Source organism: Saimiri boliviensis, chromosome 7, assembly GCF_048565385.1.
Source record: "Saimiri boliviensis isolate mSaiBol1 chromosome 7, mSaiBol1.pri, whole genome shotgun sequence".
Lineage (NCBI taxonomy): Eukaryota > Metazoa > Chordata > Mammalia > Primates > Cebidae > Saimiri > Saimiri boliviensis.
Window position 1 is genome coordinate 89923354 of NC_133455.1, and position 23653 is coordinate 89947006.

Sequence of the window (23653 nt, forward strand, 5' to 3'; positions counted from 1 at the left end):
CATACAAGTCTAATTGTTTTATTGGGTAGATTAGAGTCTATGTGAATTAGAAGTCATTTATAGATACTGCTACTCAACTACACATTGAAAATGAATTGTTGAAACAAGTGTTAAAAGAAAAACTTCAGCCATTAAATATAAAGGAGTTAATTGAGCAATGAACCATTTGTGAATTGGGCATTGTTATAGGTCTCCCAAAGATGGCAGCACTGTTGTCAAGCCATTATGAACTCTGTAATCCACACGTATGCCTCCAGATGACTTCCTGGAGCCTGAAAGTCTGAAATAATAAAAGACCACAAAGAAGGACAGCAGGTTTCTGTTCCAGCTGACTAATCAACGCACTGAGTCAACAACAACCAACCTTGAGCTGTAACTTTCCACTTTTTGCTCTGGCCTATAAAGCCTGCTCTGTCCCCCACCTCCATGCTGTGTCCCTTTTCGGACTTAGCCCACTCGCTGGGTGATTCGAACAGCCTTGTTGCTCACACAAAGCCTGTTTGGGTTGCCTGTTCAATTGGATATGCACTTGACATTTGGTGCCAAAACCGGGGATAGGGAAACTCCTTCAGGAGATCTGTCCCCTGTCCCCACTCTCCTTCATTGAAGAGCTTGCCCTTGACCTTGGTACCTCAGACTGGCCTTGAAACCCCCTTTGTCTTCAGATTAGGTAAGCAATCTCTATTTCTCTTTAAACCTTTCCTCTTCTTAAATAAAGACAGAGACGACACCTTCTGTGTTTCAAGAAATCCAACGTTGATCATGGACTGGTCTTCAGAAGACAGTCTTCCCTTGGTGTCTGGTCAACACTGGGGATGCCCACCTTGGCTTTTCACCAGTTATACAGCCCAGGACCCCAGTTGGGGATGCCTGCTGAGGATCCCAGTGGTTGCTGTCCTCCTCTTCTATGTTTATCTCCAATCCTCTCTAGTCTATCATGGGCAGTCTTCTGCCCTCCATCCCTCCCTCTTCCCTTCCGGCCTGTGTCCTTAAAAACCTTAAACCCCTTCAACTTTCATCCTGTCTAAAGCCTAAACATCTAATATTTTTCTGTAACACAGCCAGGCCTCAATATAAATTAGACAATGGCTCCCAATGGCCAGAAAATGACACTTTCAATTTCTCTGTTTTGCGGGACAATTTTTGTCGTAGAATGGGCAAATGGTCTAAGGTGCTCTATGTTCAGGCATTTTTTACACTCTAATCTCTACTCTCAATGCAACCCATCCCAAATTTTCCTTCTCTCCCTTCTGTCCACCCCTCCTGCCTCCGCCAGTAACTCTGAATCCTCCTTGTCCATCAACCCTTCCAACCTTTCTCCTCCTGGGATGTCTAAACCCGGCCCTAATCCAGGCCCCAAGCCACAGGCCCTAATCCAGGCCCCAACCTCCATCAGAACCTCCCTTCTCTTCCTCTGCCCACAACCCACCTTTTTATGACTGTCCTATCACCTCCCACCTCATACCTGGTCTGGCTTACAGTTTAGTCCCGAGGCTAACTCCCCCGCCCCTATCCAACAGTTTCCCCTTTGTGAAGTGGCTGGAGCTGAAGGAATAGTCCAGGTACACCTTCCTTTTTCTCTGTCTAACGTCTCCTAAATCAGTCAGCATCTAGGTTCTTTCCTGTCAGACCCCACCAAATATGTAAAAGAATTCCAATACTTAACCCAGTCTTATAATCTCACTTGGAGTAACTTAAATGTCATCCTTACTTATACTCTCACCTCTGAAAAATGCTTAATATGCATTTTATCACCCAGTCAGCCCCTGATATTAGAAAAAAGCTATAGAAATTAGAATCTGGCCCTCAAACCCCACGACAGAAAGTAATCAACCTTGCCTTCAAGGTGTTCAATAATAGGGAAGAAGCTACCTGGTGGCAGTGCATCTCAGAACGGTCGATGCTTGCCTCTGCTGTAAGACAAACCCCAGCCATACCGTCAATGCTTGCCTCTGCTGTGAGACAAACCCCCACCCACACCATTTCAAAGCGCCCAGATCATTTGTTTAACCAGTTTACACAGAGAAAAAGAGACTAAAAATCTGAGTGGCAAGAAATTCTTATTTATCCATTTGCCAAAATGCCAAGCTTCTGGTTTCCCTTTCCCTGAGCAGTCCTAGTGACCTGACTCACCGCACCATAACCCTGAGGGCCAAGCCACAACACAAAGGAGAATTATCTTTTTCCATTCTGGCCAGTGCAAAATACATGTGACAAAACATAGATGTTAGTCGGTCTGCTTAACACCCAGTATCAGACTGGCAACGCTCAAAATTGCCCCCAGTTGGGCCCCATCATCTCTAAATTTTTTTTTTTAGAAACGTCTGCATATTAATAGGCATCCCTGGATGAGATTAATTTGGGAAACCTCATTTTTAAATGCACTTCTGCATATTGTTGTACACTTGAAACTTTTACTATAAGTTACGTTTAGTAAGATTTTGCCATTTCTGTAAGACTTTGTGGCCTCTTGAGTCTAACATATAAGCCAAAGTAACTCAGTTTTCCAGAAATTAAGGATTCAGTTTTTTCCTAAAATATTGGGTTTACTCTTAGGTTCTCTTGATTAACTTAGCCAATGTTTTTCATTAAAAAATTTTTTAAAATTATTATTATTTCCCTTACCTAAGCAAGCAAGAAAAATGAAACAAAGGGGTAGAGCACAAAAATCCCTGTGAATTTTCAAATGCCAAATTTTATAACCCCTACAATATTACAATTTGCTACCAGTTTCTTTCTGACCCAGTCAGATGTAAGAGGCCTGTAACTGGACTCTAGCCAGTTAATTCCTGGATCTAATCTATTCCTGGACCCAGTCAAGTTTCTGTCATGACCTCCAAACCCAGTTTGGATCAGAAATTTGCTCAAGGAAACTCAGCTCAAAGTACAAATCCGTGGAGTTCTGAAATCCAAGAGAGAACTTACCACAATCCCCAGCCACTCTGAGATCAGTGGATACAAGTGGATTCTGCAGGCACCTTACTTCTCCACTCAGTGTTCCTGGGGGTCGTTAGAAGCTCTACTTTGGACCCTGCTTCTGATATTATCTGTTAAAAGCAAAATTTAAGCTGGAGTTTAATTGGACAATGAACGATTTATGAATTGGGCGGCCCCCAGAATCACAGCAGATTCAAAGAAACTCCAGTGCAGCCACATGGTGGAAGAAGATTCATAGACAAAGAAGGGAAATAACATACAGAAATGGGAAGTGAGGTACAGAATAGCTGGATTGTTTACAGGTTGCTGTTTGCCTTATTTGAACATAGTTTGAATGCTCGGCAGAATATGCATGATTGAAGTATGGCCACTGGGATTGGCCAAGACTCAGCTATTTTATAGGCGCATACTGCTAAGCTAGGTTTTCAGTCTTGTCAACCTATTAAGTTAGGTTGCAGTTCTTCTACAAGGACTCAAATATAGAAGTATGGAATCCCTCTCAGGCTATATTTGGTTTTCAACACAAGTTTTATATCATCGTGGAAAAATGTGAGCAGACTATTTATGTGTTTCCCTTGGAGAACAAGTCTGTTTTTTATTAATGAGGCACTACTAGCAGGCCTTTGTTAGATGCGTAAGCAAAGATTTACTAACTGCCAAAACGTAGTCTATGAAAGCTAAATAATGGAGCATTGAGATACATTGAAAAGCAAAATTCAGTTCACTAGAAATCTTTGAGTCCTGACTATATTTCAGGTACCTGTACTAGGCATTGGGGCATAGAGGAGTAAATGCCACTCTGGGTCTTCCAAGACCTCACAGTCAATTATTTAAGAGTTTTAATAAACAAATAAGTTATAATGAGGTTATCGATTAGGAAGTAATGGGATCCTGAAAATTGGAATGGGGATATATGAGAAGACTCCGATGAAGCTGGGAACTTTGAACCCCTAAATTCTGATGAGTCTTTTTTGCCAATTGAAGAGACCTCCACAACCCCAGTGGGAATGGCCTCTTTACCCACCTCCCCCCGCACCTGCCACCCCTCCAGGGGAATTAATTCTGCATTACCCAAGGAAACTGTAATGGCTTTCCCTGAGGAAGTTGCCATGCAACATAATTCTGAAGACCCCTCCCTACCAACTCCTCTTTGTTTCTAGACCTGTAACTACACTCAAATCTCAGTAGGCCCCTAAAGATGAGGCACAAAGTGTAACCCATGAAGACGTGTGCTACACTCCAAAAGAAGTACTTAAGTTTTCTGTTTAAACAGACAAAAGTCCAGAAAACATGAATATGTGTGATAATGGATATTAAGGGTACAGGATAATGCTGGAAGGAACATAAAGCTGAATCATGCTGAATCTGTTCACTAGGTTGATGGGCTCACTAAGCAGAGATTCTGCAGCTTGGGTAATTATAAAAGGTTCTAACACTTTGTTTTCTTAGTTTGCTCCCATTACAAAAGGAGCAGTGTTTTGTTCTTATTTTTACTAGAGTAAACATTGGATACATATTTCCCTTCCATACATGCAGTGCTTCTGCCAAAATGACCAGGCATGAATTTAAAGAATGCCTTATCTGCTATATCATTGTATTAGTGTTATACACAGCCTTGCTTCTGATTAAAGAACTCACTTCACAGCCAAAGAAATGTGGCAGTTGGGCCCATGTTCATGGAATTCAGTGGTTTTTCATATTCTCTACTACAGTGAAACAGCTGGCTTGATAGAATGGTGGAATGGCTTTTTGAAGACTCAATTATAGTGCCAGTGTGGTGGCAGTGCCTTGAAAGACTGGTGCAGGATTCTCCTGCAGGCTGTGTATATGCTGGATCAGTTTCCAAAATGTGCTGTTTCTTCCATTGCCAAGATTCATTGATCCAAGGATCAGTGGGTGGAAACAGGAGTGTCAACTGTCACTTTTACTTCTAGTTACTTGCTAGCAAAATTTTTCCTTCCTGTTCCTGTGACCTTATGCCTTACTGACCTAGAGATCTTAGTTCTAGACGAGGAATCCTTTTATCAGGAAATACAACAATGATTCAATTGAAATGGAAGTTAAGATTCTAGCCTGGTCACTTTGGACTCCTCATACCTCTGAATCAACAGGTAAAGAAGAGAGTTATTGTGCTGGCTGGATTGATTGATCTTAACTACCAATGGGAAATTAGACTGCTGTTCAATAATGGAGGTAGAGTGTGTCTGGAATACAGGGTATCCCTTAGGATGTCTCGGTCAGTGGAAAACGACAACTCAACCCAAGCAGGAGTACTATGGCCCAGATCCTTCAGGAATGAAAGTTAGGGTCGCCCCCACCGGGCAAACAATCAGAACCAGCTGAGGTGCTTGGCGAAGGCAAAGTGAACACAAAATGGATAGTGGAAGAACCTAGTTATTAATAACAGTTATTAATACAGAAACAAGGATTGTAATTGTCATGTGTATTTCCATCTAATTTTGTTATGTTTATGTGTGTATAAGATACAAAAGCAAATATCTTTCTTTCCTCTTTTATTCCTTTATCATGTAACATAAGGTAGTTTGACTGTATATAATAGTGTTTAAGTATCGTTAACTTTACATCATCGTGTTTAAATTACAGGATATCAAGGAAAATAGAAATATCATACAAAATCTTTACTTGCTTTTCTTGGGAAGAGGTTAATACATTTCCAGTTGTAGTCAGGATAGTTCCATTAGGTGGAATTATGACCTTGCTGTTTTCTGTATATGAAGACTAAATATGATTTGAGGAGATGCAGTTGTGTGCCAAATGGACTTGTGATGGTTCATTTTATGTGTCAACTTGACTAGGCCATGGGATACTCACACATTTCATCAAATATTATTCTAGGTATGTCTTTGAAGGTATTTTTAGATATTAACATTTGAATTGGTAGACTGAGTAAAGCATATTTTTCTCCCTAATATGGGTAGTCTGCATCCAATCTATTGAATATGTGAGTAGGATGAAACAGTTGTATAATAGGAAACTGCTTTCTCTTGACTGCTTGAGCTGGAATGCCAGTCTTCTCTTGTACTTGGACTGGAACTTGCACTATTGGCTCTTCTGGTTCTCAGGCCATTGGACTTAGACTAGAACTTACACCATCAGCTTTTCTGGTCTTCAGCCTTAACACTATTGATCTTCTAGATTTCTAGCTGCTGACTGCGTATCTTTGGACATCTTGGCCTCTGCAATCTCATGAGCCAAATTCTGAAATTAATATTTCTCTCTTTATTTATATACACACATATACATCCTTTTAGTTCTCTTTTTCTGGAGAACTCTGATTAATATACTCAACAAAAAAGTAGAAAATTAGTTGATTATTTCCTCTTCCAGTATAATCAACAGTTTGTGATTGGCATGATGTAATGTCAAATATAAAGCTAATAAAAACTTTAAATAATGTATGGTTATCTGATTACTGTATCTGTTAAGAAGAGTGGCTTTTAGTTTACTTTATAATTTGCCTTTATTCTTTGTCATATCCCAAAGGCAACTTAAGAAATAAATGACTGTATACTATGTAGAAGAAAGATGAAAAAAATTATGAAATGCTTAAGATGCCTAGTACAAGGAGAATATATAGTAAATATTTTAGAAATGCAGACATAAACATAAGCAGTGTATGTACACTGTCAAGTATATGAACATTTAACAACAGTGATAGATACCTGCTTTGGCTTCAATATATTTGGTAATTCTTAGGAATTGATAGATCTTTTTTATTTTCATCACAATCTAATTTTCAATTATAGAAGATAGTCATTATGCCCCTGCTTTCCCTGTTGAGGGATAAAATGTTAATCAGATACGCTGGGGAAAGACAGTATACTTAAAATGGAATCTTATGCTGAATAAATCCTATGCTGCTTAAATTGAAATGAGGAGAAACCCATTAATAGCAGCACTTAGTAGTACTGGTTTTATTTTTAGCTTTTTAAGTAAAGAAGAAGTAAACATGGCGACTCTAGGATTTCCTCTTTCATCATAAGCTTTTAGGAGAAAAGAATGATCCTTTGGATATTTTCAGCATTTAAAGCTGTCTGATTACCACACATTCTTTCCATTGTGATTGTGTTGCAATGCTGAGGTCTGGAATTATGCAGATCATTTAAGCTTTCTTTGTTGTTCATCAACTCTCACTAGAATGCTTTCTCTGTGTTTCTCATGTTGGATTATATAGCAAGCTTTTGTTGGTTATTAGCTTTAGAAAATGTATTGTTATTTTCTAAGCACACCAAATATTTCTCTTGAAATTCAGTTACTTTAACATGGTTTCAGTAAGTAAAAGGAAATATATATAATACTTCAAAAATATCACAGAATTCAATTATGATAATCAAGAAAATTGTGCCATCTTTTTGGGAACTTATGTGTAATGAACTGTTGGACTTTACTCTCCTGGAGGAAGGTAATCATAATAATTGACTAAAACACCATTAGTTGGTTTTGTATGTAGAGAAGTTGGGGTGTGCATTTGTGTGTATATAAACTGTATCATTATTTTTATATGGTTATATATTTTTATCCATTCTTAAGGTAATGGGCAGTTGTTCAGAGCAGTGTTCTTATAATTGCTTTCTTCATCTATGAAACTGAAATTTATTGATGGCTTTAAGTGTGTTTGTTTAGGAGATAGAAAATCATTGTGAGGGAAGTAAATAGAATGTTACTTTTGTGTTAAGGGATTCTTTGTTTTAGCCTTTCATAATATCAACATCAGGGAATATCATAAACATCAGGGAGTCACTTGTAATGATGATAAAGGAACCAACACTGTTGCGGGGGGAACCCCACAAGATCCGAGGCAGGGGTGTGAAGCCTCAGCATGTTTTCATATAAACATAGAATTAGAAATGAATTAGAGATATATTTATATAGTTATTACTATATATATATAATCATAAATAATCACATAGCTATTCATATGTAATCATAAGTGTATGCATATATATAACCATATAATCTTTAATTTTACTAATGAGTCTCAGGTCAGAAAGTACGAGACTCAAGTGGCATTGGAAAAGAGGTGACCCTAAGACAGGCAAGATGGTCTAAGTCCTCTGTCACGCCTGCATAAGCATAAGGGCTTCTGGAGGGTACCTTGGCTGTGCAACAGTGTCAGCGCTGTGAAAGCACCTGCTGTTTAGCCAACTATGGAAGGAGACATCCAAGGTGGCCGAGATATCTCCTTCCTTAGGGGAGTGAGGAGAAAACTCTGCTCTGCCAAGCCCTTGTGGTAGGCCTGATGGCTGTCAGGGAGGCCCACAGACATCTGAGGACTTAAATGTCTGTATGTGGTGCTGTGCTTCAGCGGTCACGTTCCATGTCTACTTTCAAGTTCTGTTTCTGCACCTTGTTCCTCTTTTCCTAGAAGATAAGAATTAGTAATAGTAACATAAATCTTAGTGACCTTGTTATTTCTTGACAAGTATGAAAAAAGTGCTGATGCCTTAGGATTTCTCCTTGCCTTGGCTTCTTCAAAGTCTTGGGCCCCTGTCTCCAAGACACGTGATTTACCTGACCCTATCACTGACCACCATTACCTTATCCTACCTACTCTTCCCCCTGCTTTGTACTCAATAAAGGAGTGTCCAGGTACTCCGGGCCACTGCTGGACTCCGTGCTTTGGTTGGCAGTGAACTTCTGGGCCCATACTCTGTTTTCTCTTGGTATCTTGTGTCTTTTATTTCCACAGTTTCGTGTCTCCACACCTGTAGAGAGGGACTCATGGGACCCTGTAGGGCTGGACCCTACATAACACTTGAGAGAATTGCACTTATACATAATGACCTGTCAGAGAATGTTTAAAATTAGAAACAACTCAAATGTGTATCAACTAGACTATGGATAAAGGAATTATCGTACATTCATACAATACTACTCAGCAGTAACAATGAACATTACTACTGTTGCTTCCCTTTTAGCCATAGTGTACACATCTTTCCATCATGGTAAGGAAATTATAGCCCCAAACTAATCTTTTAACATTATTAGGAAATATGCAAAAATGAACAAGTTGGTGGTATTGTGGTACTGACAACAGAAGTGCTAGAACAGATTAGAAGACATAATTGAATGTATGTACATGTAAACACACAGAATATATATATATATATGTAAATACACAGATTTGGAATTAATTCATTATATCCTTTAAATATCCTGGGATAGTAGTAGTTTGCAAATGAGCCAAGTTTAGTTGAACGTATTTGAGTTATATGTAGCTTTTGGAAAAATTATAGGAAATTTTCTGAAACAGCAATTTTGAACTGACTACTTAATCTTATATTCATTTTTACAGGTAGCCTTCAGATGTTTTCCCATCTATTTGAGAAGTTGAAGTCAGTAAGTGAATCAAAAGATATTAAGTATTTATTAATTAACTATTCTTCTGTGCCAAAAAGGGGCAGAATTTTTAGAATGGCTGGAGAAAGGCAGAAAACAAGAATGTATGGGTAAATTTGAGCCCAATTGTGAAAGGACTCTAGCATCTCATGGTAGGAATAGATTACCAACAGCAGAGTGGAAGAAGTGTAAGTATGGGTGTGATGAAGGCAACCCTAGGCAGCCTAGGATAAAACTGTATGTAATCATTCTTTTATGTAACTACTTGAAAAAAATAAGGCTTTAGTTTGGATGCAGGTTGGTGGTATGCTCTTACTTTCAAATTAAAAGTAAGACACAGATTTTTATTAAGCAGAAAGATGATTGATTATAATTTGGAAGAACCTGATAACTTTCACTATCCAGGTAGCCTAGTTTACTGTAGAGAGCTTTAAAAATCTTGATGTAGGTGACATCCTTTTCTTATCATTTAAAGTTGTCTTCCTGTTGATCTATTATAACCATCCCCACCTGTTCGGGTCTCATTTATTTTCTAGTTTGGTGACTCCCTGCTCTGTTCTCACTTCCTCCATCCTCCATGTTCAATCTTTAGGTATCTTTTTTTTAAGCTTACCTGCCTGAGACACTTTATATACACACTTCTCCCAAATATCTTACTCCTTTCCCCCTTTGATTTTGGTAGCTACTGTAGTTCGACCTAAGAGATAATCTTTTTCTCTGGCCTAGCTTTTAAGGAATGCCCATTAGACTGTTGGTCTACTGTGATCTTTCTACTCCCTTTTTTTTTTTTTTTTTTTTTTTTTGAGACAGAATCTTGTTCTGTCACCAGGCACCAGGCTGGAGTGCAGTGGCACAATCTTGGCTCACTGCAACCTCTGCCTTCCAGGTTCAAGCAGTTCTCCTGCCTCAGCCTCCTGAGTAGCTGGGACTACAGGCATTCACCACCACGCCCAGCTAATTTTTGTACTTTTTAGTAGGGATGGGTTTCACCATGTTGGCCAGGATGGTCTTGATCTCCTGACCTTGTGATCTGCCTGCCTCGGCCTCCCAAAGTGTTGGGATTACAGGCGTGAGCCACCACGCCTGGCCTCTACTCCCATTCTTGCTAGAGGACTGGGATTTAGCACTAGTGACAACCATAGAGGCTGTGATAAAAGTCTCTAACAGAAAGCTCTTTTTCATTACTTAACTTATTTCTGTATATTGTAGTGATTTAAAAATCATTTTCATTGAGATGTAGAAACAATTAAAATCACCAAAAACTCTTCAAGCTGGAAGATAAAAGAAAAAGAAAAAAATCAATATTAAGTATATAATTTGATGACTTTGACAAATATTTACATGTGAGAAATCACTACCATATTATATGGAATATTTAATCACTACAAAATGTTCCCTCGTGCCTCTTAACACTAGATCCTATTCCAGCACCCTGGTCCCTGGCAACCACTGAGTTGCTTTTGGTTACTGAAGTTTTGCCTTTTCAAGAATTTAATATAAAATGAACATTGCAGATGGGGTGTGTGTGTGTGTGTGTGTTTGTGTGTGTGTGTGTGTGTGTGTGTGTGTGTGAGTTTCTTTGACTAGGTGTAATGAAGATTCATTCATTGTTGCATATGTAAATAGGTTTGTTCATTGTAATAGCTGAGTAATATTGCATGGACGTACTGTAATGCCTTTATCCATATACTAGTCGATACACATATGAGTTGTTTCTAGTTTTTTTTTTTTTTTTTTTTTTTTTTTTTTTTTAAGATGGGGTTTTACTGTGATGGCCGGGCTGGTCTTGGACTCCTGACCTCGGGTGATACACCCACCTCAGCCTCCCAAAGTGCTAGGATTACAGGCGTGAGCCACAGCGCCTGGCCTGTTTCTAGTTTTAAACATTCTCTGACAGGTCTTTATGTGGACATATATTTTTATTTCTCTTAGGTCAGTAGCTTGGATTAGAATTTTTGGGTTGTTTGGCAAGTGTATGTTTAACATTATACACAACAGCCAAACTGTTTTTCAAAGTATCTGTGTCAGTTTGCATTCTCACTAGGTTATATGAGAATTCTAGGTGCTCCATGTTCTCACCCACACTTGATATTGTGAATCTTTTTAGTGTAGCCATTTTAGTAGATTGTACTGGTAGCTGCATTTTGGTTTTAATTTACATTTTTCTAATTACTAATGATGTTGAATATCTTTTCATGTGCTTAATTGACATTCTTAGATTGTCTTTATGAAGCATTTGTTAAAATGTTTTACCGTTAAAAATTAGATTAACTTACTATTTATATGTAAGATTTCTTTTTATATTCTGCATATAAGACCTATTCAGATAGGGTTGTCAAATATTTTATTCAGATCTGTGGCTTGCCTTTTTAAATATTCTCAACCGTATACATTTTTAATTTTAAAATTTGGCAAAATATGCATAACAAAACTTAGCAATATAACCATTTTTAAGTGTACAATTCATTGAAGCTATTTTTAATGAGATATGTGTATATCTGAATATTATAGTATCTTGATGAATTTATCTATCATGAAATTTCTCCCTTTATATCAGTAATATTCTAATTTGTATAATATTAATATAGGCATTTCAGCTTTCTTTTCACTGATGTTTGCATGGCATATCTTTTCAACCCTTTAATTTTATCTCTTGTGTCTTCATAGTAAAATTGAATTTCTTGTATGTGGCATACAGTTGGGTCTTGCTTTTTCATTCAGTCTGCAATCTCTGCTTTTAAATTTAGTTGTTTAGACTACTTCACTCAATGCAATTATTATTACATTGCATGGTTGAGTTTAAATATATCATTTTACTATTTGTTTTCCTTTTTTTCCCTTGTTCGTTTTTCCTCATTTGCTGATTTATTTTGGGTTTGAGGATACTTTTAATGATTTCACTTTAGGCCCACTATGGGTTTTCTAGGTATATAATCTTTGCTAATTAATTAATTAATTAAATGCTCTAGTGTCTACAATATACATCTTTACCCTATTAGTCCACTTATCAGTATTTTTCCATTTAATGTACAGTGTAAGAACTTAACAACCATATGCCTCTATTTCATCTCTTATTGTGGTATTGATATGCAGTTTACTTCTACACATCCTATAAAAACCAGCAATACTTAAAAAAATTTTTTTTGTTTTACATATTCACTTATGTTTAAATTTTTTATATTTACCCATCTGTTTACTATTTCTGGAACTCTTAATTTCTTTTGTGTAGATAGAGATTTCAATCTGGTTTTATCTTTCTTTTCCCTGAAGAAATTTATTCAATATTTCTTTTAGAACAGGTCTGGTGGTAAATAATTCTCTTACCCTTTGTTTGTCTGAAAAAAAGAATATTTCCTCTTTCATTATTAAAGCTATTTTCTCTGGGCAAAGAAGTCTATACTGCCATGTGATTTTTCCTCTTTAAGTACTTGAAAGGTATCTCCCCATTATATTCTGGTTTACGTGGTTTCTGGCAAGAAGTCTGCTTTTATTCTTATTTTAGTTCTTTTATATGTAATGTGTTCTTTTTTTCTGGCCTGCATACAAATTCTTTAATACTAGTTTTCTGTAATTAGAGTATGATGTGCATTGGCATGATTTCTTTGTTCTTTCTGGCTATTCTTTAGCTTTTTGGATCTCTGGTTTTATATTGTTCATAAAATTTAAAAAATTTTCAACCATGCTTCTTTAAATAATTTCTTCTGTATCTTCCCATTTGGGGGAACTCCAGTTACACATGTTTTAGACCACTTGAAATTATCCCACATTTTTTTTTTTCAGTATTTTTTCCTCTCTGTACTTTGTTTTGAATAGTTACTATTGCTGTTTAACTTCATGATCTTTCACAGTGTTTAATATGTAGTTTATCTCATCCTTTATATTTTTTGTTTTGAAGTTCTCTGTAAGTTTCATACGAAACTTTTTCTTTTTCATATCTTCCATGCCTCTCGTCATCATGACCATTTTTTCTCTACTTTATTAAAGTTATAAAACTTATTTATAACAGCTGCTGTTATGTCTTCTGATTCTCTCCATCTCTCTAATTTTTGTGTCTTGTTTCTATCAAGTGATTTTTCTACTGGTTATAGATTATAGTTTTCTGATTCTTAATATGACTTTTTTTTTAAATTGGATGTCAGGTATTTTGAATTGTTTTTTGTTGATTGCTGAATTTTGTTATTTTAAGTAGTTTTGTATTTTGTTCTAACTCTTTGTTGTGTCACTAGCAATCAGTTGGATTATTTTGAGCCTTACTTTTATGATTTGTTAGCAAGGCGCCAAAGCAGCCTTTTGTTTAGATCTAACCAACTCCAGTACTAAGGAGATACCTTCCTGAGGATTCAGGTGAATGCTCCATCTATTACTAGGTTTATCCACTCTGACTGATAGGAATACACTCTTGCTAGCTATATATATGTGAGCTTCAGATGGTCTATCCACTTACTTTTGTTGTTCTTTTCCTGTCCTTGGGTAATTTTCTCTCACGTGTATATAGGTTAGAACTCAGTTTAAGACTTGAGGAGACCTTTCTCTCTCTGGAGCTCTAATTCTTAGATGCTTGGACTAGCAAATTCTAGCTGCTTTGTGAACTCTTAACTCTGCCCCTTTAACTCAGTGAGAGGCCAGCTTTACTTGGCTTCCCCTACCATATGCTTTGTCCTGGAAACTGACACCAGTTTGTAAGCTTGGCAGTTACAGTACTTAACCTTGTTTCCTTTCTTTTAAGAATCACAATTTTGTGTGGTTGTCCAGTGAAAATTATTACTTCATCTTCTACATCCTTTGTTCAGTTTTCTAGTTGCTTTTTCTTATCTATTGTTCATTTTTCTAGTTGCTTAGAAACTAGAAGTTAAATCTGGTCTCTGTGTTTCCATTTTGGTTGGAGGTAAAATGCTATCTGTATACTGTAATTTATATTTCCTTCCAAACTTTATCATACTTTGAAGTAACCATAGTGCAGAAGATAATGATTACTCCAGGACGGTGGCTGTGGTGATGGTATTAGTGAGATGTCTGTGAATAAGCTATTGGTGATATGTAGGAAATACATGTTTAAACTTTTCATTTATTCTTTTCATCTTTTATGATACTTTATAAAGTAAATCTATCTCATCACCCTGTCTATAAATCTTTGCATAAAATTTATACACTAGGGATATGTACCATATTTTTTGGTAGTTTCTGTATTTTAGACTTCTCACTGCTATCCTTAGTAAGCCTGGAAAAACCAGGCCTTTCTTATTTCTGTATCCATAATAAATCATTGTATTCAGTTGCCATTTAGAATACAGTTATTTTACCACAGAACGAATTTTGGTGTACAAATTTTATGTTTGGTTAATTAGAGAGCCTCAGTATAGTTACAGGATTTCCCTTTTCATTTTCTGAGATGAATCTAATTTGGTCATTCTTTAGATCTGTATTCTTTCTGAGTAGGTGACAGTCCTAGGTCTTTTCATCCTTGGCATTATTATCCTTTTCACTGTGTTGAAACTATATAGGATAGCTACAATTGCACTTGGGTGGTTCTTAGTACTTTGGTCTTTTTAGAATTTATATATGTGGTAACAAATACCACCAGTAACATCATCTCTGAAGGTTGAAATCTGTAGATATATACAAATTAAAATAGTTTCTTTTGGAAACTCATCTATTTTTCCATTCTTCCTGTTTTTTTTTTTTTTTTCCTGGAAATTATATGTGTTCTTTAAGGTTATGAAGGCTCTGACAAGCTGAGCTTTGCCAGCCTATCCAAGGGTAAAGTCAGCACATTAACATAGAACCAAAGCATAGAGGGAAAATCCTACTCAATTTTAGTGGTATTATGTCAGGAAATTGAAAGCGTGATGAAGCATATGTTTGCACATATAGGTGAACTTGTAGCTCTTGCATTTTTCTGGGTTTTATGGTGTTCTTATCTCTCAGAGGAACAATATAAGCCATGGTTAAAAATAGTCTTTCACTCATTTTCTTAAAGGAATAGGTAGGTGGACTATTGGTGATGCTGAGGGTCAAGATAAACTTTCTGTTTTCTATTAATGTATCTAGTACCTTTCTGATGTCTCCATATATAAATGAGTTTCTTTGTCATCTTTGCATTGTACTCTAGGCGATGTTACATACTAGACTGACTGTAGTTTCATTTGGCTTCCCTTTTCTGAGTGTCTTTACCTGTTCAGTTTACCTAGCCTAGCTTCTAATGTTCCATTGCCACTACCTGCCACTCATTTCCTACTTTCTCCTTTTGCCTGTCTCTTGAACAGTATTCCTTCCTGTATATTTCTCCCTTCCTGTTTTGAAAGTTACCTCAATATGGTATATCTGCTGTAACATCTCACTAGGGTATTATTTTGTAATTTGATAAAGTGAGTAATTGTAATGTATTAGTGATGCTACTACTGATGCAAAATCAGTTCTAGAAGGTGTTAACTTATGCTATTGTAGTGTTAAGCACTTTTGAGTTAGATTTAATTTATTTTATCTTAAGAACTTTAGATTCCTACTGTGAGGAAAAGAAATGTCTTCTTAAAAGAAGTAGGCTCTTAAAACTGTAAGATTCTTTTTGGAGAAAATTACTTTTCTTGAAACTAAGGCCATTTGGAGGTATGTTTGCAGTGTTTTCTTGGTAGCTCTAAATCAGGTATTTTCATGGATGGTCTGCTTGTCTCAGAAAAAGAGCCTAAAGCTGAGTCTTTTACTTGGGCAGTGCTTAAGTGCTCCACAAATCAGTGACCAGAATTGTTTCATTTTGTGCCCATGTGGTTTCTGTGGGTGGTTTGTTGTTTTAAAAACTGTTTCAAAGAAGTGCTTTTTTTCCCCCCCTGGCAATACATGTGTATCCTGTGTAAGTATTTTTCATTATTAATAATTTTGAGAAAAACCAACTCTAGCTCATAATGCAGTTGGCTAAGTCATCAGTTTTATCCAGTTATCCCATATGATTTTGTTTCTGTTTTGCCAAAATTTATTAATCTGAGGTTCCCAAAGAACATGGTAATGGTTTCCTCTTTTGTTTCTCACTGTCACCAACTTGTTTTTGGAAATTATTTTTGTCCATTTTGTGTAAATTAATTTTTAAGAGAAACTCATGAGAGCTTTATGTTTAGTTTCTTCTAGGCCTATATAACTTGTTTTGGAGGAGTATTCCCCTCCTTTTTCTTTCTCTCTGTTTAGAAATTTCCATTTCTGTTTGTGACTTGTTTGTGATTCCAGCTTTTTTGTTGTGCTTTGATTTTCATCTTCTTCCTCATTTAGGCTTAGTGGTTAGAAATCTTGTCTTTAATTGAATTTCAAAGTGGTTAAAAGTTTTTGTCATTTTCCGTTTTCCTGTCCAACAGGGAGGGTTTGCATCTGTAGGTACACTGAAACCTTTAATAATGAACTTGGGTTTAAAGAGAAATTGAATTAAATTCTTGAGTTATTTCGGAAGTTGTAACATCATGCTATTTACATTTCTGGCCACAGTGAAAGTTTCTGTGAAAGTGAAGTTTTGTACGAAAAAGCTTCATGTGTTGTCAGCCCATCCTCTTGGAATGGATCTTTAGGAATTGGCTAGCCTAGAATTAAAATGGTAAATAGTCTGCATAAATTTTCTAGCTAACAAGTGAAGATTATTTTGAATTAGGAAATAACCAGAAATAAGACTTGAGAGATCATCTCCCCTAACTTTCTAATTTAAGAAAGGAGAAAATTGGACCCTAAATAGAGTAGGTGACCGTCATCAAAAATGCTGTACTTTAGTTGAAGAAGTAGGACTAGAGCCTCGTTCCCTGATGCCAGTTTTAGTGCTCTTTCAACTACCTTGGGATCTCTTATCATCCTATTCCAACAAAATAGGAGTTTCAAGTTTAAGATAAAAGATTCTGGTTTGAAAATATCCAAGTATATTGTATTTTTGCAATATAAAATTGGAGCGACGAGAGAAAACTTACAAATTCATGTACTGTTTTCCCCCTTAATCTGTAAAACAGTACTGATGGTATCTGAGGTTGTCGTTTGGTTATTTGAGGAAGGAAATTGTGTGGCCCTTATTTTGTTCAATCCTCTTCTTCATCATATTAAGGTGATTTAAAAGTTCTTGAGCTAGGAAAACATGCAAATAAGAACCTCCTGTATTGGCTGCTGCTGACTGCCTATTTAGTATTACCCCTTTACCCACTACTTTTCTTTTCTTCTTTCTTCTTCTTTTTTTTTTTAATTGAGATGCCATCTCACTGTTTTTGCCTGGGCTGGAGTATAGTGGCATAATCTTGGCTTACTACAAACCTCTGCCTCCTGGGTTCCAGTGATTTTCCTGCCTTAGCCTCTCAAGTACAGTAGCTGGGATTACAGGTGTCTGCCACCATGCCTAGCTAATTTTTGTATTTTTAGTTAAGACAGGGTTTCACCATGTTGACCAGGCTGGTCTTGAACTCCTGACCTCAGGTGATCTGGCCTCTTTGGCCTCCCAAAATGCAGGCATTATAGGCATGAGCCACTGTGCCTGGCCTTCCACTACCTTTCTAACAGATCCTCTGTTTTGTTCATGCATCTAACCCTCCTTTATGTGAGTCAGAGAAAGGGGATCTCATTCCAAGTTCCAGGATTGATTCTGGTAAGTCTAAATGAAACATGGTAATTCCTTTTCTTTGCTGGCAGCAGATTTAAAGATGGACAGATCACAATCTCGAAATATTTCTGTCATCTTGCTTCCAGCCTGTGGATAAAGTGAAATATAGGAGGCCAGAGCCAAGGGAATTAGAATTTCTGAAGTCCTGACTTGGCAGTACTTAAAGACTGCTCTACCTTTGGCCTTCTTGTTATATGAGATACTAGTTATACATCTCCTTATTGATTTAGCCAGTTTGATTTTGGAATTTTCTGTTACTTCCAGATGAAAGTATTCTTTCTCATGCATCTATACTTTACTTGTGAATGAAGATTCATTATGAGTTAAGTTTTTTGGCAATTAAATGGTTGTGACTTCAAGGAAGAGGGAAGACTATTAATAGTTTGGAAACTAGGAAAATCTTTTATGAGATTTTTAACTGGGTGAATAATAAAGTCATGGTTCATAAGGCATCATAAGTTAACTGTGATTTACCTTTTATCCTCGTAGCTCCACCTCATTTCTTTTCCCAGTGACATCTTAAATCCAATGGATTCTATTTGTTCTTTATCCTCTTTGACCTCTGTGACATGTATTAGACCTGTCTGTATCTTTCTGTATTTCTGGTCGCTTCTTTTAAATTTTATTTACTGACTTATTTTTCTCAACTTGTTCCTTCAATAGAAATGATTTTCTTTGGTTTTATTCTTGGCCTAATTTGAAATATAAACGAAATACTTATTTATGAGAGTTCTCATAAACCTCACACATTTTATTAACATCTTACATTATTGTGGTACATTTGTTTAAATGAATGGCCAATATTTGTACATGATTATTATCTAAAGTGCATGCCTTATTAATATTTCCTTCATTTTTATCTGCTGCCCTTTTTCTCTTCCAGATTGCTGTCTAGGATACCATATTATATTTAGTGGTCATGTCTCCTTAGGGTGCTCTTAGCTCTGACAGTTTCTTAAACTTTACTTGTTTTTGATGACCTTGACAGTTTTGAGGAGTATTGGTCAGACACTTCTTGGCTTTGATGGTTTCTTAAACTTTATTTGGTTTTGATGACCTGATGGTTTTTAGGAGTATTGGTCAGACATTTTACAGATTTTTCCTCAGCTGAGATTGATACGATGTTTTTCCTCATGGTTAGACTGGGGTTAGGGGTTTTAGGAGGAAAAAGGTAAAGTGCCGTTTTCATTACATCATATCAAGGGTACTTACTATCAACTTATTGTTCATTTGTGACTTACTGTTAATGTTTACTTTGATCATTTGGCTAAGGTCGTTTTTACTAGGCTTCTTCACTAGAAAGTTACTCTTCTTTTTCTCTCTTTCTGTATTGTACCCTTTGCAAGGAAGTCACTATGTGCAGACCACACTTCTTGAATGGGGAGTTATTTTGCACCTTCTTCTTTTTTCTTTTCTTTTTTTTTTTTTTTTGAGATGGAATCTCACACTGTTGCCTGGCCTGGAGTGCAATGGTACAATCTCAGCTCACTGCAACCTCCGCCTCCCAGGTTCATGTGATTCTCCTGCCTCATCCTCTGGAGTAGCTGGGATTACAGATGCACACCAGCACACCTGGATAATTTTTTGTATTTTTAGTAGAGACCAGGTTTCACTATGTTGGCCAGACTGGTCTTGAATTCCTTACCTTGTGATCTGCCTGCTTCGGCCTCCCAAAGTGCTGAGATTGCACGTGATTGGTAGTGAAGTAGCTACATATATATATATATATATACATATATATATATATATATATATGTATATATATATATACACATATATTTTTTTTAATTCTGCTGCATGAATGACCATGGATATTTATTTTCTACTTTGCTTGGCCAGTTTAAAAATTGTTGATGTATATTGATGATTTCTAAATGTGTTTATCCTAGCGATTCTACCTGTTTTTCTGAACTCTTCCTCTTTCTAGTCAACTCCCTATTAGAACTTTTCCTTTTGGTCTTTTTTTTTTTTTGTAATTGAAACCTCAAATGTGTCCGTATTTCCTAAGCCCAAACTAATTATTTTACACCTCATCTACTTCATTTTATGCCCAAACTTGCTTTTTCTTCCTGCTTACTGAAGGTAGAAACCGATGGGATCCTTTAATTTTCTTTTTCCTTATTCCTACTCCCTTATTACCTCTTATTTAGATTATTAGTTTATTGCGTAGATTTCCCTTAAACTAGGCTATTCTGCATTTATACTATCTTCCACATTGCCTCATAGCCATTTTTCTATTACGCATGTCAGTTATTCAAAATACATCTTATTTTTCTTTTCAGAATTCTTCAATGAGTTCTATGTTTGCCTCTAACTGGTTTTAGGTAAATTATTTGATCTCGCTTTAGCATAAGTTTTTTTATTGAAAAAGGGAGGTGATATAAGAATTTTCTAAGGATTAAAAGTGATATGTTTTGTTTTATTTAGCTCGCATTGGGCTAATTGTGTTTATGGCTAGAAGTGACTTAAGAGATTATGTCACTTATGACAAAATTATGTCACTTATGGCAATTATGACAAAATTAAGAGATGCTACTTATTATAGAGCCAAGAGCTTTTCATTATATTAGCTAAGAGTTATCTCTTAACCCTGTTTGAAGATACCTATTCTTTATCTTTGTTGACTTTTTGTCAAGGCTAAACTTTTCATCATTCTTCTCAGAAATGTTTCTTTAATTACAGGTATTACTTTAGCATTATATTGTGCTTCTGAGGGTGAGAGATGGAAAGAGAAGATGGAAATCTCAATGTATTTTGGGAATATATCCTTTTCATTCCCTTAATGGCCATTTATATATAAAGGATATGTGTAATCTGGGGTCATTCTGTACTTCATTGCCTAAGGCAGGGAAATTGGCCACTATATTTTTGATAGTGCTTTTTAAATTAAGTTGAAAACTTAATTCTCCAAATATTCTGAGTAAGCAAGTTTTTGGGAGCATATTTTTGCTTATTGGCATTTGATAGTATTAAAAGCTTTGATACCTTTGGTTATCACAGTGAGGTTTGCATGGTTTGAATTCTGTGCAGCAGTGAGTGGTGGACATAATATTAAATAGTGGTATTTACTAGTAGGAGCAAACTGAGTACTAAATTTCTGTGTTTCTGAAGTGGTGTGGTTGCAGCATGTCAACAACTACATGCATATTTCTTTTTTTTTTTTTTTTTTTTTTTTTTTGAGACGGAGTTTCGCTCTTGTTACCCAGGCTGGAGTGCAATGGCGCGATCTTGGCTCACCGCAACCTCCGCCTCCTGGGTTCAGGCAATTCTCCTGCCTCAGCCTCCTGAGTAGCTGGGATTACAGGCACGTGCCACCATGCCCAGCTAATTTTTTTGTATTTTTAGTAGAGACGGGGTTTCACCATGTTGACCAGGATGGTCTCGATCTCTCGACCTTGTGATCCACCCGCCTCTGCCTCCCAAAGTGCTGGGATTACAGGCTTGAGCCACCGCGCCCGGCCTACATGCATATTTCTTGAAGTCATTGGAAGTAAGTGCCTGCAAAGAAACATAAGGGTAGTTTCTACAATGAAATTGAATATGAGATATACTGTTATTAAACTGTGTAATAATTATGTATTTGATTTCTTCAAAAGAAATTATGCCTTTTTTTTTTTTTTTTTTTTAAGAAAGGGTCTGACACTGTCACCCAGGCTGGAGTGCAGTGGTATGATCATGGCTCACTCACTGCAGCCTCAACCTTCTGGACTTAAGTGATCCTCCCACAATAGAACCAAAGTAACTGGAACTACAGGTGCACAACACCATGCCCAGCTAAATTTTTTATTTTTTTGTAGTGATGGGGTTTCACCATATTGACCAGGCTGGTCTCGAACTCCTGGGCTCAAGTGATCTGCCTTTTTCAGCCTCCCAAAGTGCTGGGATTATAGGCATGAGCCACTGCCCCTGGCCTTTATGCCATTATTTAATTTACAGTGTTCAAGCTAGGTTAGGTTTTCCGTTGTAAAGCCAGAACTCTTACATTAGAGTACCAAGGTGAGCCTTCTCTATTTGAGTGTTTAATTTAGATGTGAAATGTTGTATAATATGGATAGAACACTACACTAGAGGCTCTAAGAAATAGAGCTCTATTGTGAATTTCTTTCCTTTATTATTCCAGATTTCTAATAATACTTTGTAATTTTGGGTTTGTACATGTGGGTTGTGAGAAATAAACTGGAAATCCTGTCTCTGTGGGTTGAAATCTGATGTGGCTTCAAAAGGCAAACGAAATATTTTAGCCTTTACATGCCAGGTAAATTTTTAAATGGACTTTGCATAGGTTCCAAACTTCTAAGGCCAAATGATATAAAGTAATATTGTAGTTTCAGTCTCCTGTTTGTATACATTTAGTTTCTTAATTTATGATGGTACATCAGTAGCTGATTAAGCAAACAGCTAAAGAAATATCTTTGTCCATCCTTAGTACAGCTTGTTCCTCTTCATTTGTGACAGGTTGTTTGGGAAAGAGTTTTGAGATGGCATGCTAAGACTTGATTTCCTAAAAGTCTAGTGGGTTTTCTTCATATTTTAAAAATAGTAAGTGTATTTCAAGATTGAGAATTTTGTGCTTTTTATAAAAAGGACTTACCCTAGAATAATTGGAGTGATTTTAGATTTTTAATTGTACTTAAATGAAGATGCGTATGTGTTTTTCCCTCGTTTCTTCTGTTAATAATTTATTAGATAATTGTTAGAAAGAAACATTGTAGTATTATGGTGGCCAAATTTAGAAAAGTCTCGGTGAATTTACTGTCTTTCAGCTCATGTTATTCTTGTTTATATGAGTGGCTGGAGATATTACATGTAATTTGAGGTTTACATCTGGTTTTATGTTAAGTGAATCTGATTCAGACACAACTATCTTCAATGGTGATTTTCCCAGTTGTAAATTAGGAACTTGGCATTGAACACTATGTGGTTTTGTGTAAGCAGAATTTAGATTGCGATGTTTTCTGTCACTTCATAATTCTAATTTTAGAGTTTCAAAGTAGGATAATTCACTCCAGAAATATATGAAATCTGTGATTTTCCATACATTGCCAGGTACATTGATGTCCGTGGTTTGAATCAAACTGAATATCCTTTATAAAAAGTATGGTGGATCATTTTATCTATCTACCCATAGAATTATGACCATGGATTTTCTGTTTTTTATTTATAAAATGCAGGAGATTCTTTGTATTTGCATTTGAAATTTCTTGGAAACACAGAATACAGTGGTATTTATGGACTTTTCCTGCAGTAGTAGTAAAGCCTTCTGTTTCTTTGTTTAGCAGGAGGCCTGGCTATTTGATTGCAGAAAGGAATACAAATGCTGGAAGTTTGAGGAGAGTTGACAATCTTTGAAATAGCTTTTCTGGAGATTGAGAGAAAGAACTTGAAAGAAATACTGGGTGTGGTGGGCAACACTGTGAATTCAGTTGAAGAGGGGAAACAAAATTTATGCGATTTTGTTCTGATGGTTGTCAGCAGAAGACAGATAATTGGATATTGTTGGTAGTTCCTGGAGTGGGAGGGAGGTGTTATCAGTTGCCTTGCAACCACTCTGGATTCTGAATCAGCTGAGGAATAGAACCAAGAGTTGTATAGGAATCAGAGTAGCAGCTTTATTATTAAAATCTGGTTTGTGCCTAAATCTGAAATGAGGCCTCCCACAGATTTTCTTCTAAATTAAATTTACCTATCCAGTCACAGGCAGAATAGCTAAAAAGCAAGTCTCCCATGCTTAAAGAATGAAGTTTTTCC

The 23653-nt window shown here is 36.5% G+C and overlaps 1 protein-coding gene across 18 annotated transcripts in view; it reads left to right on the plus strand.

Annotated features, from left to right (window-relative positions):
* CCDC91 (coiled-coil domain containing 91) overlaps positions 1 to 23653 on the plus strand; it is a 476760-nt gene that overhangs the window by 11985 nt on the left and 441122 nt on the right. For 2 of the 18 annotated variants that reach the window (XM_074402990.1, XM_074402991.1), the window contains exon 2: positions 9254 to 9297. The exons of the other annotated variants lie outside the window; for them this stretch is intronic. The gene's annotated coding sequence lies outside the window, so the exon portion shown is untranslated. The remainder of the gene's footprint in view (positions 1 to 9253; positions 9298 to 23653) is intronic. 18 annotated transcript variants of the gene reach the window in all.